Genomic DNA, 10722 nt, shown 5'->3' on the forward strand with positions numbered 1-10722 from the left:
AAAAAAAAAAAAAAAAGAATATATGGTACCAACAGAAAATGATTGGAGGAAAGGGGAGATGTATTGTTGATTTTTTTTCCTGATAATAAAAATGCACTTAAGACACTTAAATAAATGGAGAGCAGTATCATGTTCAAGAACTAGAAAAGTAACATTGTTAAGATGGCAATTCTCCCCAAACTGATCAACAGATTCAATGAAATCCTTAACAAAATCTCAGCAGATTTCTCTTTTTTTTTGGTAGAAATTGAAGCTGACCCTAAAATTTGTACAAAAATACAAAAAAACCTAGAATAGACAAAACAATTTTGAAAAGATGAAAATGTTGGAGGACTTTTATATGTTATTTTTAAATATGCTATAAAGATACAGTAATCAGCTGGGCATGTTGGTTCACGCCTGTAATCCCAGCATTTTGGGAGGCCGAGACAAGTAGATCACTTGAGGTCAGGAGTTTGAGACCAGCCTGGCCAAAATGGTGAAACCCCATCTTTATTAAAACTACAAAAATTGGCTGGGTGTGGTGGCTAGTGCCTGTAATCCCAGCTACTTGGCAGGCTAAGGCAGGAGAATCTCTTGAATCCGGGAGGTGGAGGTTGCAATGATCCAAGATAGTGCGACTGCCTTCCAGACAAGAGTAAGACTCAATCTCAAAAAAAAAAAAAGTACCACAATCAAAACAATATGATTTTGCCATAAATGTAAACATATAGATCAATGAAACAGAATAGGGAGACCGAAAATAAATATATGGCTAATTAATTGTTTTTGACAAAGTTGCTGAGCTAAATCAGTAGAAAAGTAATTTTTTTTGTTTTTCGAAAAATGGTGCTGGCATAATTGGCATCTTTATGCAAACAAAACAAAACAACAAGTTGTTTCTTATCTCACCTATACACAAAAATTCACTCAAAATATACAATAAACCCAAATGTAAGAATCTAAAATGATAGAACTTTCAGAAGAAAATGGGAAAATCTTTGTGATCTTGAGTTAGGCAATTCCTTAGATATGGTTTTAAAAGCACAGACAACGTTTAAAATTGAGAAATTTAACTCCATACAAAATTAAAGTATTTGTTATAAGGACACCATGTTAGTCCATTTGTACTGCTATAACAGAATATCCAATTCTGGGTTAATTTATAAATAAGAGAAATTTGTTTTCTCACATTTCTGGAGGCTGGGAAGTACAAGAGTAAAGCATCTGCATCAGTTGAGGGCCTTCTTGCACAAATAATAATAATAACACATTACTATTATAATTACAAACACCGTTTTAAAAAGTACCATACTGTGAGAAAATATTTACAACATACAATCAATGACAAAGATTAATATCCACAGTGTTTTTAAAAACACATTTAAAATGACAATAGAATAACTAAAATATTTAGAAACTAGATAAATTTCTAAAGGGCAAAAATCACTCTCATACTGCTAGGAGCACATTATCACATTCCCTTCTAGTCTTGTTTTAACACATATTTTAAATAATAATTTTATGAGCCTGGAGTTTTTTTGAATTATTTGATGAAAGGCCGTATAAAATCCAATGCTTGGCTACGCTAGGTGGCTCACACCTGTAATCGCAGCATTTTGAGAGGATGAGGTGGGCGGATCACTTGACGTCAGGTGTTTGAGACCAGTCCAGCCAACATGATGAAACTCTGTCTCCACTAAAAACACAAAAATTAGCAGGGCATGGTGGCAGGCACCTGTAATCCCAGCTACTTGGGAGGCTGAGGCAGGAAAATCATTTGAACCCGGCGGGTAGAGATGGCAGTGAGCTGACATTGCACCACTGCACTCCAGCCTGGATGACAGAGTGAAACTCCGTCAAAAAAAAAAAGTCAAATGCTTAGTTATAACATGAAAGGAAAAGACTTCTGGCTGATAATAATGAGTAAAAGGATACATTTCTTCCATATGAAATGCAGTGAATAACAAATACATATTTATTTTCACCACTACTCCTTTCCCTTTGTGTCTGTAATTAGCGCTTCACCTAAGAAATGCTCCCAGCCTCCTCTTTCTCAGGTCTTTTTTTAATCAGTTAATATAGAGCTAAGAAGTCAAAAGATCCTGGATCCTTACTTTGCTCAAGGAATTGTGCTGGTATGGGTGGGCATTTAGTGGTGACCAAAAAATGACAGCCTTACAGAGTCTCTATCTGGAGGGGAAGTTAGGCATTATATATAATAAATAATTTATTTATAATAAATAGTACATAATTGAATAAGTAATTAAATCACTACAAGACCTGAGACTAAATCTGAACCCTGCTCTCACTAGTTAATGTCTAAAATGTAAGCCTACTTAAATGTAATCATTATATCTTGTATGTACCTTTATCCCTATAATGTTCTGTATTTCCTGGTCCCCAGTTCAGCCCTTCCTCCATCATCTATCTTTTAAGACCTCTCTGTCCGACTTCTGTATTTACTCTAACATCAGTAAACTGGCCTACATTCTCATACTTATCCTTCTCATACTGATGATTTAATATTGTAGTTCATTGACACTCAGGCCTAGCCCCCTTCCCTTTCTAGAAGCTCTCCCTGAGTGAGCTCATTCATGTCCATAGTTGTGATCTACATCCTTACAGCTCCCAATTTTCTATTTTCTATCTTCAGCCCTTGAGCCTCAGACCTGTATACACAATTGCCTACTTGACATTTCTACACATAGTTATCTTAAATTCAACATTTCCCAAATTCAATTTGTGAGTTTCAACTGCCCCATCCAAAAACAAACAAACAAACAGGAAGAAGGAAGGAAGGAAAAAAAAATGATACCATAATCCATTCAGTTTATAAGCTAGAAACACAGGAATCATTATTGCTCATTCTCTCTTTCCTCCTCCAACCCTCATTCTAGATTGAAATAAATTAATAAGTACATTAAGAGTCTGGAAGATAGGAATCAATATGTCAGCTTAGCTACTGAGAAAAGTCCAGGTTGAAGAATGTGACTTAGGTGTGTGGTAAAAATCATCTTCCTAACTCTGAACTCCAGCTTTAGGAAGATTAACCTACCCTGTCCCTGATGACACTGAAATACCACAGCCCTCTCCCCACAAAAACAGGCTCTTCATTAAAAAGTCTGACCTCTATGCAGACTGAAAACACACGCTCCTGCAGACAGGCCAGTGCTAAAGAAAAGGCAGGAAGACCTGAGCCTCTCAAACTCAGTTACTGTCCCAAAGTCATTAATCACATGGAAGGAGCAAGAAGCCAGAAAAATATAAAGAAAATTTCTCTTCATGGAAACCAGAGGAATCCCCTCTCAATACAACGCAATACTAAAGCCTATTGATTTTATGTCCAAAATATCTCTGACAACATTACCTTCTCTCCTTTTCTATTACTACTTCCCTGATTCAAGCTAACATCATCTCTCACCTAACCCTCTGCAATAGACTTCTCACCATTTTAACTATGAAAACATCCATTTTTACCTCCTTTCAATCTTTTTTCCATGCATCATCCACAGTGATATTTTCACAATGCTAATCTGATCATATTTTTTTTCTTTTCATCTTTTCTACTTCCTCTCTTAAGCATGGCTCTTAGCATAAAGACCCAAATTATTTGCAAAGTCCTCAATGCCTTGTAAAGTCTGGCTCCATCTACTGTTGCAGCCTCATTTTATACGTGTATGTATTAGTCAGGGTTCCCTAGAGGGCAGAACTAATAGAATACACACACACACACACACACACACATATATATATTTACTAAGTATTAACTTACATGATCACATGGTCCCACAATAGGCTGTCTGTAAGCTTGAGGAGTAAGGAGAGTCAATCCAAGTCTCAAAACTGAAGAACTTGGAGTCCAATGGTTGAGGACAGGAAACATCCAGCACAGGAGAAAGACGTAGGCTGGGAGGCTAGGCCAGTCTTGCCTTTTCATGTTTTTCTGCCTGCTCTATATTCGCTGGCAGCTTATTAGATGGTGCCTACCAGAATAAAGGTGGGTCTGCCTTCCCCAGCCCACTGACTTAAATGTTAATCTCTTTTGGTAACACTCTCACAGACACACCCAGGAACAATACTTTGCATCCTTCAATCCAATCAAGTTGACACTCAGTATTAACCATCACAAGTCCATCCCTTGTCAACTTCAACCCACACACAACTCCTGAGATCATACATAATCTTCAATAAAAACAATAGTAACATCATATTTATGCCTAACATAATACAGCTATCCTTTGCACAACCAGAAATGCACCAATCCCCAACCCAAATACTATTACATAAAGTTAATGATACTTAAAGACTGACATAAAGTGAATGCATCTTATGTCATTAAGCAGAAAGGAAATAAAATGAAGATATTTTCTTAGTACAAGTGTATACATGCACAACCATTTTTTAACAAAAGAAGGAGATACTCATGACAGTTATAGTCCCTGTTTCTGCAGCTGGTCACATGGTCGTAGCTGGTATTGATGACTACCTTCTTTTACTATCCATTCTGTATTCCCTTTGCCTTCAACAAGCACCTCTGCAGGTAGTGTTTTTTTTCCTAGTGGAGTGACTCAAACCTTCATTCCTGAGGGGTGTGGGTTATTTGTAGTCCCACCTGGATTGGGCTGTTATTGTTTCCCATTGACCTTTATCACAGGGCATAGTAATACTAAGAGATGCCCTAATGATCTCCTGTATTCCATACTCTTCCTTAACTCCGTTGTGGAGTAGTAGACTGACTTTATTTTGGTAGTCCAGGTCAATCACCCCAGCCAACACTGTAACTCCCTTTTTAGCCTGTTGACTTAAAGGTAGGAGGAGCCCAGAGCGTCCGGGTGGCAATCTTAACCTCCAGTTTAATGGAATTGTTATTGTGTCTCCTGGTGGCAGCATTTCTCCCTCTGGAACTAAGACCTCTAGGCCAGCAGAAAGTAATGTCACGGGAACAGAAAGCAAAAATGTTGCTAGTAGGTCACCAGGGGTGATGGTGAGCGGTGCCACTTCCATTTCCATCCCTTGATTCCTGGACCTGTGAATCCTGGCTATGGGAGAAACAGTACCATATATTGGACACTGATTCAGAGCATACACGGCCTTCTGGAGAACTTTGCCCCAGCCCTGCAAAGAATTGTCACCTAATTGGCATTGTAATTGTGACTTCAAAAGGCCATTCCATTGTTCTATCAATCCAGCTGCTTCAGGATGTTGGGGGAACATGATAAGACTAGTGAATTCCACGAACATGAGCCCACTGCCGCACTTCTTTAGCATGAAGTAAATGCCTTGGTGAGTGGATGTCCATGTTGCTGAGCCCATGTGTAACCTCCATCCCTGCCACCATGGCCACTTTGTTCATGGGCCCATTGGGTGATGACAGCGTTGGTTGGGGAAAGAGGCTGAGTGGCGTCCACAGAATGGGTCATCCTATTTACTTTATTATTAAAATCCTCCTCTGCTGAGGTCACCTGTTGGTGAGCACTTACATGGGATACATATATCTTCACAGTTTTTGACCACTCAGAGAGATCCATCCACATGCCTCTTCCCCAAATTTCTTTGTCACCAATATCCCAATAGTGCTTCTTCCAAGTCCCTGACCATCCAGCCAAACTATTGGTTACAGCCCATGAATTAGTGTATTATTGCATATCTGGCCATTTCTCCTTCCATGCAAAGGGCACAACAAAGAGCACTGTTCAAATTTCTGCCCACTGGGAAGATTCCCCTTCACCGCTGTCCTTCAGGGATGTCCTAGAAGGGGGCTGTAGTGCTGCAGCTGTCCACTTTTGGGTAGTGCCTGCATATCATGCAGAACCATGTAACCAGGCCCTAGTCTTCTCTTCCTCTGTCAACTCACCATAGGGAACTCCCCATGAGGCCATCTATGCAGGCTAGGGAAGAGAAGGTGTGGTGGCAGGAGAGGAGACCATGGGCATTTGAGTCACTTCCTCATGTAACTTACCTGTGCCTTCAGGATTTGCTTGAGCCTGATCATATATATACCACTTCCATTTCATGATGGAATACTGCTGTGCACAACCCACTTTATAGCTAGATGGGTCAGAAAACACCCAGTTCATGATGGGCAATTCCAGTCATGTGGTGACTTAATTACCCATAGTCAAAGGTTCAGTTTCCACCAAAGTCCACTAACAAGCCAACAGCTGTCTCTCAAAAGAAGAGTAGTTATCTGCAAAAGATGGCAGAGACTTGCTCCAAAATCCTAGAGGTCTCCATGTGATTCACTTATGGGGACCTGCCAAAGGTTCCAGACAGCATCCCTATCTGCCACTGACACCTCAGGTACCATCTGATCTGCTGGGTCATGTGGCCCAAGTGGCAGAGCAGCTTGCACAGCAGGCTGGACCTGTTGCAGAGCCTTCTTCTGTTCTGAACTCCACTCAAAACTGGCAGCCTTTTGGGTCACTCGATAAATATGCTGGAGTAACACACCCAAATGAGGAATGTGTTGCCTCCGAAATCCAAATACGCCCACTAGATGTTGTGCCTCTTTCTTGGTTGTGGAAGGGGCCAAATGCAGCAAATTATCCTTTACCTTAGAAGGAGTATCTTGACAGGCCCCACACCACTGAACTCCTAGAAATTTTACTGAGGTAGAAGATCCCTGAATTTTAGTCAGTTTTATTTCCCATCCTTTGGTATGCAAATGTCTCACCAATAGGTCCAGTGTGTTTGCTACTTCTTGCTCACTGGATCAGATCAGCATACTGTCATCAATGTAATGGATCAGTGTGGCTATCTTGCAGAAGCAAGAAACAATCAAGGTCTCTCTTAATAACATTACGACACAAAGCCTGAGCATTGATATACCCCTGAGGTAGGACAGTAAAGGTATATTGCTAGTCTTGCCAGCTGAAGGCAAATTACTTCTGGTGGGCCTTATGGACAGGAATGGAGAAAAAGGCATTTGCCAAGTCAATGACTGCATGCCAGGTACCAGGAGATGTGTTAATTTCCTCAAGCAATCAAACCACATCCAGTACAGCAGCTGCAATTGGGGTCATCACTTGGTTAAGCTTACAATAACCCATTGTCATTCTCCAAGATCCATCTGTCTTCTGCACAGGCCAAATGGAAGAGTTGAATGAGGATGTGGTGGGAATCATCACCCCTGCATCTTTCAAGTTCTTGATGGTGGCACCAATCTCCGCAGTGCCTCCGGGGATATGATATTGTTTTTGATTTACTATTTTTCTAGGTAGAGGCAGCTCTAATGGGTTCCATTTGGCTGTTCCCACCATAGTAGCCCTCACCCTACCAGTCAGGGAGCCAATGTGGGGGTGCTGCCAGCTGCTAAGTATGTCTATGCCAATTATGCATTCTGGCACTGGGGAAAGACCACAGGATGAGTCTGGGGACCCACTGGACCCATTGTAAGTCAGACCTGAGCTAAAACTCCATTAATTACCTGACCTCCATAAGTCCCTATTTTAGTTGGAGGACAACAATGACATTTTGGGTCCCCTGGAATCAACATCAGCTCAGAGTCAGTGTCCAGTATTCCCCCAAATGTCTGATCATTTCCCTTTCCCCAGTGCACAGTTACACTGGTAAAAAGCCAGAGGTCTCCTTGGGGAAGGATGGGAGAAAGATTCACTACATAAATTGTCAGTAATGTAGCAGGGTCTTTCCTCAAGGGGACCCAGCCTCCCTTTCATTTTAGGGGTTCTGGGTCTGTAAACTGGCTCAAGTCTGGACATTGATTGAGAGACCATGATTCTCTGTTTTTATAATTCAGATTAGTCTTTTGTCCATTCCACCTAGAATTTTTCTCCTTATATAGATTAAGTAGGAATGCAGTAGGCTTCCTATCAATTTCACTTCTAGGAACACCATGATTAATTAGCCAATGACAGAGCTCTACACGAGTCAGACTATTCCGATTGCTGCTTTGCCTCTGCTGTCCATTATGGTAGCTACGTCCTCCTTGCCTTTGATGGTGGAGTGCTACAACTTGGCCCCTGCCACCTCAGAATCCAATTATTTATATTTAAATTTAAACTGTGGTTCCCACTGTTAGATCTGACATAGAGAGAAGAGCAATTACAGGGCTCTTCAAAGATACAGGTGCTGCCCTCACAAATCTATTTCACAAGGCATTGGCCAGGGGTATATCTTCTGAACGCTTCCAGCTGGAATGAGTAGGTCTAAAGTGACTAATCCACTCCACCATCCCAATCTCCTCAAGCCTTTGGATCCCTTCCTCTATATTAAACCAAGCGAGATCAGGCATTTCCAGCTCACTCACAGTGGGCTATCTTTTAATCCATGTTTCAGCTAACCAAGCAAATAAACTACCAGAGCCTTTTTTTTTTTTTTTGAAACAGAGTTTCGCTCTTCTTGCCCAGGCTGGAGTACAATAGCGTGATCTCAGCTCACTGCAACCTCCACCTCTCAGGTTCTAGCCATTCTCCTGCCTCAGCCTCCCAAGTAGCTGAGATTACAGGTGCCTGCCACCATGCCTAGCTAATTTTTGTATTTTTAGTAGAAACAGGGTTTCACCATGTTGGCCAGGCTGGTCTTGAACTTCTGACCTCAGGTGATTCACCTGCCTCGGCCTCCCAAAGTGCTGGGGTTATAGGGGTGAGCCACTGCACCTGGCCCAAATAAATGCTTTAATTTTTTTTCTTTGAGATGACTCACTTCAATCTCCACCTCCTGGGTTTAAGCAATTCTCATCTCTCAGCCTCCCAAGTAGCTGGGACTACAGGTGCATGCCAGCATGTGTGACTAATTTTTTTATTTTTTGTAGAGATGGGGTTTCATGATATTGGTCAGGCTGCTCTCTAACTCCTGACCTCAGGTGATCCAACCGCCTCCGTCTCCCAGAGTGCTGGGATTACAGGCATGAGCCACCACGCCCAGCCAGAACCTTTTTTTTTTTGAAATGGAGTTTCACTCTTGTTGCTCAGGCTGGAGTGCAATGGTGCAATCTCGGCTCACTGCAACCTCTGCCTCCCAGGTTCTAGCCATTCTCCTGCCTCAGCCTCCCAAATAGCTGGGATTACAGGCACCCGCCACCATGCCCAGCTAATTTTTGTATTTTTAATAGAAACGGAGTTTCACCATGTTGGCCAGGCTGGTGTTGAACTCCCGGCCTCAGATGATCCGCCCGCCTCAGCTTCCTAAAGTGCCAGGATTACAGGCGTGAGCCACCGCGCCCAGACTGCCAGAACCTTTTTTAACTCCCTGAGCTGCAACATTAAATGCAGAGTCCCTAATTAGGTGGGCCCAGATCAATAAATTCAGCCTGATCCAATTCTTTTTTTTTTTTTTTTTTTTTGAGACAGTGTCTGGCTCTGTCGCCCAGGCTGGAGTGCAGTGGCCAGATCTCAGCTCACTGCAAGCTCCGCCTCCCGGGTTTACGCCATTCTCCTGCCTCAGCCTCTGGAGTAGCTGGGACTACAGGCGCCCGCCACCTCACCCGGCTAGTTTTTTTATTTTTGTATTTTTTAAGTAGAGACGGGGTTTCACCGTGTTAGCCAGGATGGTCTCGATCTCCTGACCTCGTGATCCACCCGTCTCGGCCTCCCAAAGTGCTGGGATTACAGGCTTGAGCCACCACGCCTGGCCCTGATCCAATTCTTTTTTCCTTCTGCAATTATCCCATATCCTTGATATCCATTCCCATGCCTGTTCTTTGGATTTCTGTTATGAATTAGAGAACTCAAGCAGTTCTTTTCGAGCGTGGTGCACCTCCTTATGGGTCACACTCTCAACCTCGCTGCTAGGGGCTAGGGGCCCGCAGGCACTTTAGTCTAGTCATAGGTCCTAAAAGCAAATGGGGCTGTTGGGGGTGGCTTCTGAGGAAAATCAACATTATTTTGCCTGGCAACTGTCTCAGGGGAGGCCATCACTCTTCCCTCGGGCAGTGTAAGGTTTATCTCCTTAGACAAAGGTGGAAAGGCTGAGGGCAGCATGGGTCAGCAAGGGGATGTTGCCACTACTGGGATGGGGAAGCTGTTTCTTCTGGCAAACAAGGTTCATCAGAGTTTACAAACTCAGTGTCCCCAGCTTCATCAGGGACCTCCCACACGTCCCCATTCCAAGTTTCAGGGTCCCATTATTTTCCAATCAATGCCTTCACTTTAACAGTAGACACCTGGCCAGGCTGTGCATGCACCTTTCATTGCAGGTCAGCCACTCGCATGATAAAAGCTTGTGTCTGTTTTTCCACAATTTCAGTTCTTTCTCTACAGGAGATAAGACTCTCACTTAGGGCAATCTTAGCAGAGTTGAGGCTCAGTATCTGCCTCTAAAGCCAGGATACAGAATCCCTGAGTTCATCATTTTCTTTCATCACTTTGTCCACTGAACTTAGGAGTAACCAACCAGCTCCATTATGTTCCTTGGTTCAAAGGTATTATATATAGGGTCACTAATCTCCTTGCCTCTCACAAGCAGTGAATCAGGAGTGTCAAATGCATTTATTTTGCATAACTCTATAAGCAGTTCTTGCCAAGGACTATCAGTGTTCTCCATACTATTAGAAGTAGAGTCCTTAGCATTTTTTCAGGTCTAACCATATTAAGCAGCTAACTCCAGAAACCCCTAAACCAATGAAAGAACTCCATCCTTAATATTCTGTTTCTCTCAAAACCCACTCCTGGTACCAAAATCTGTATTAATCAGGGTTCCCTAGAGGAACAGAACTAATAGGATATACATATGAGAAATATATAATAAACTCCTATATGTATATATAGGAGTTTATTATATATA

Source organism: Rhinopithecus bieti, unplaced genomic scaffold (genome assembly GCF_001698545.2).
Source record: "Rhinopithecus bieti isolate Rb0 unplaced genomic scaffold, ASM169854v2 scaffold_19858, whole genome shotgun sequence".
NCBI classification, from domain to species: Eukaryota; Metazoa; Chordata; class Mammalia; order Primates; family Cercopithecidae; genus Rhinopithecus; species Rhinopithecus bieti.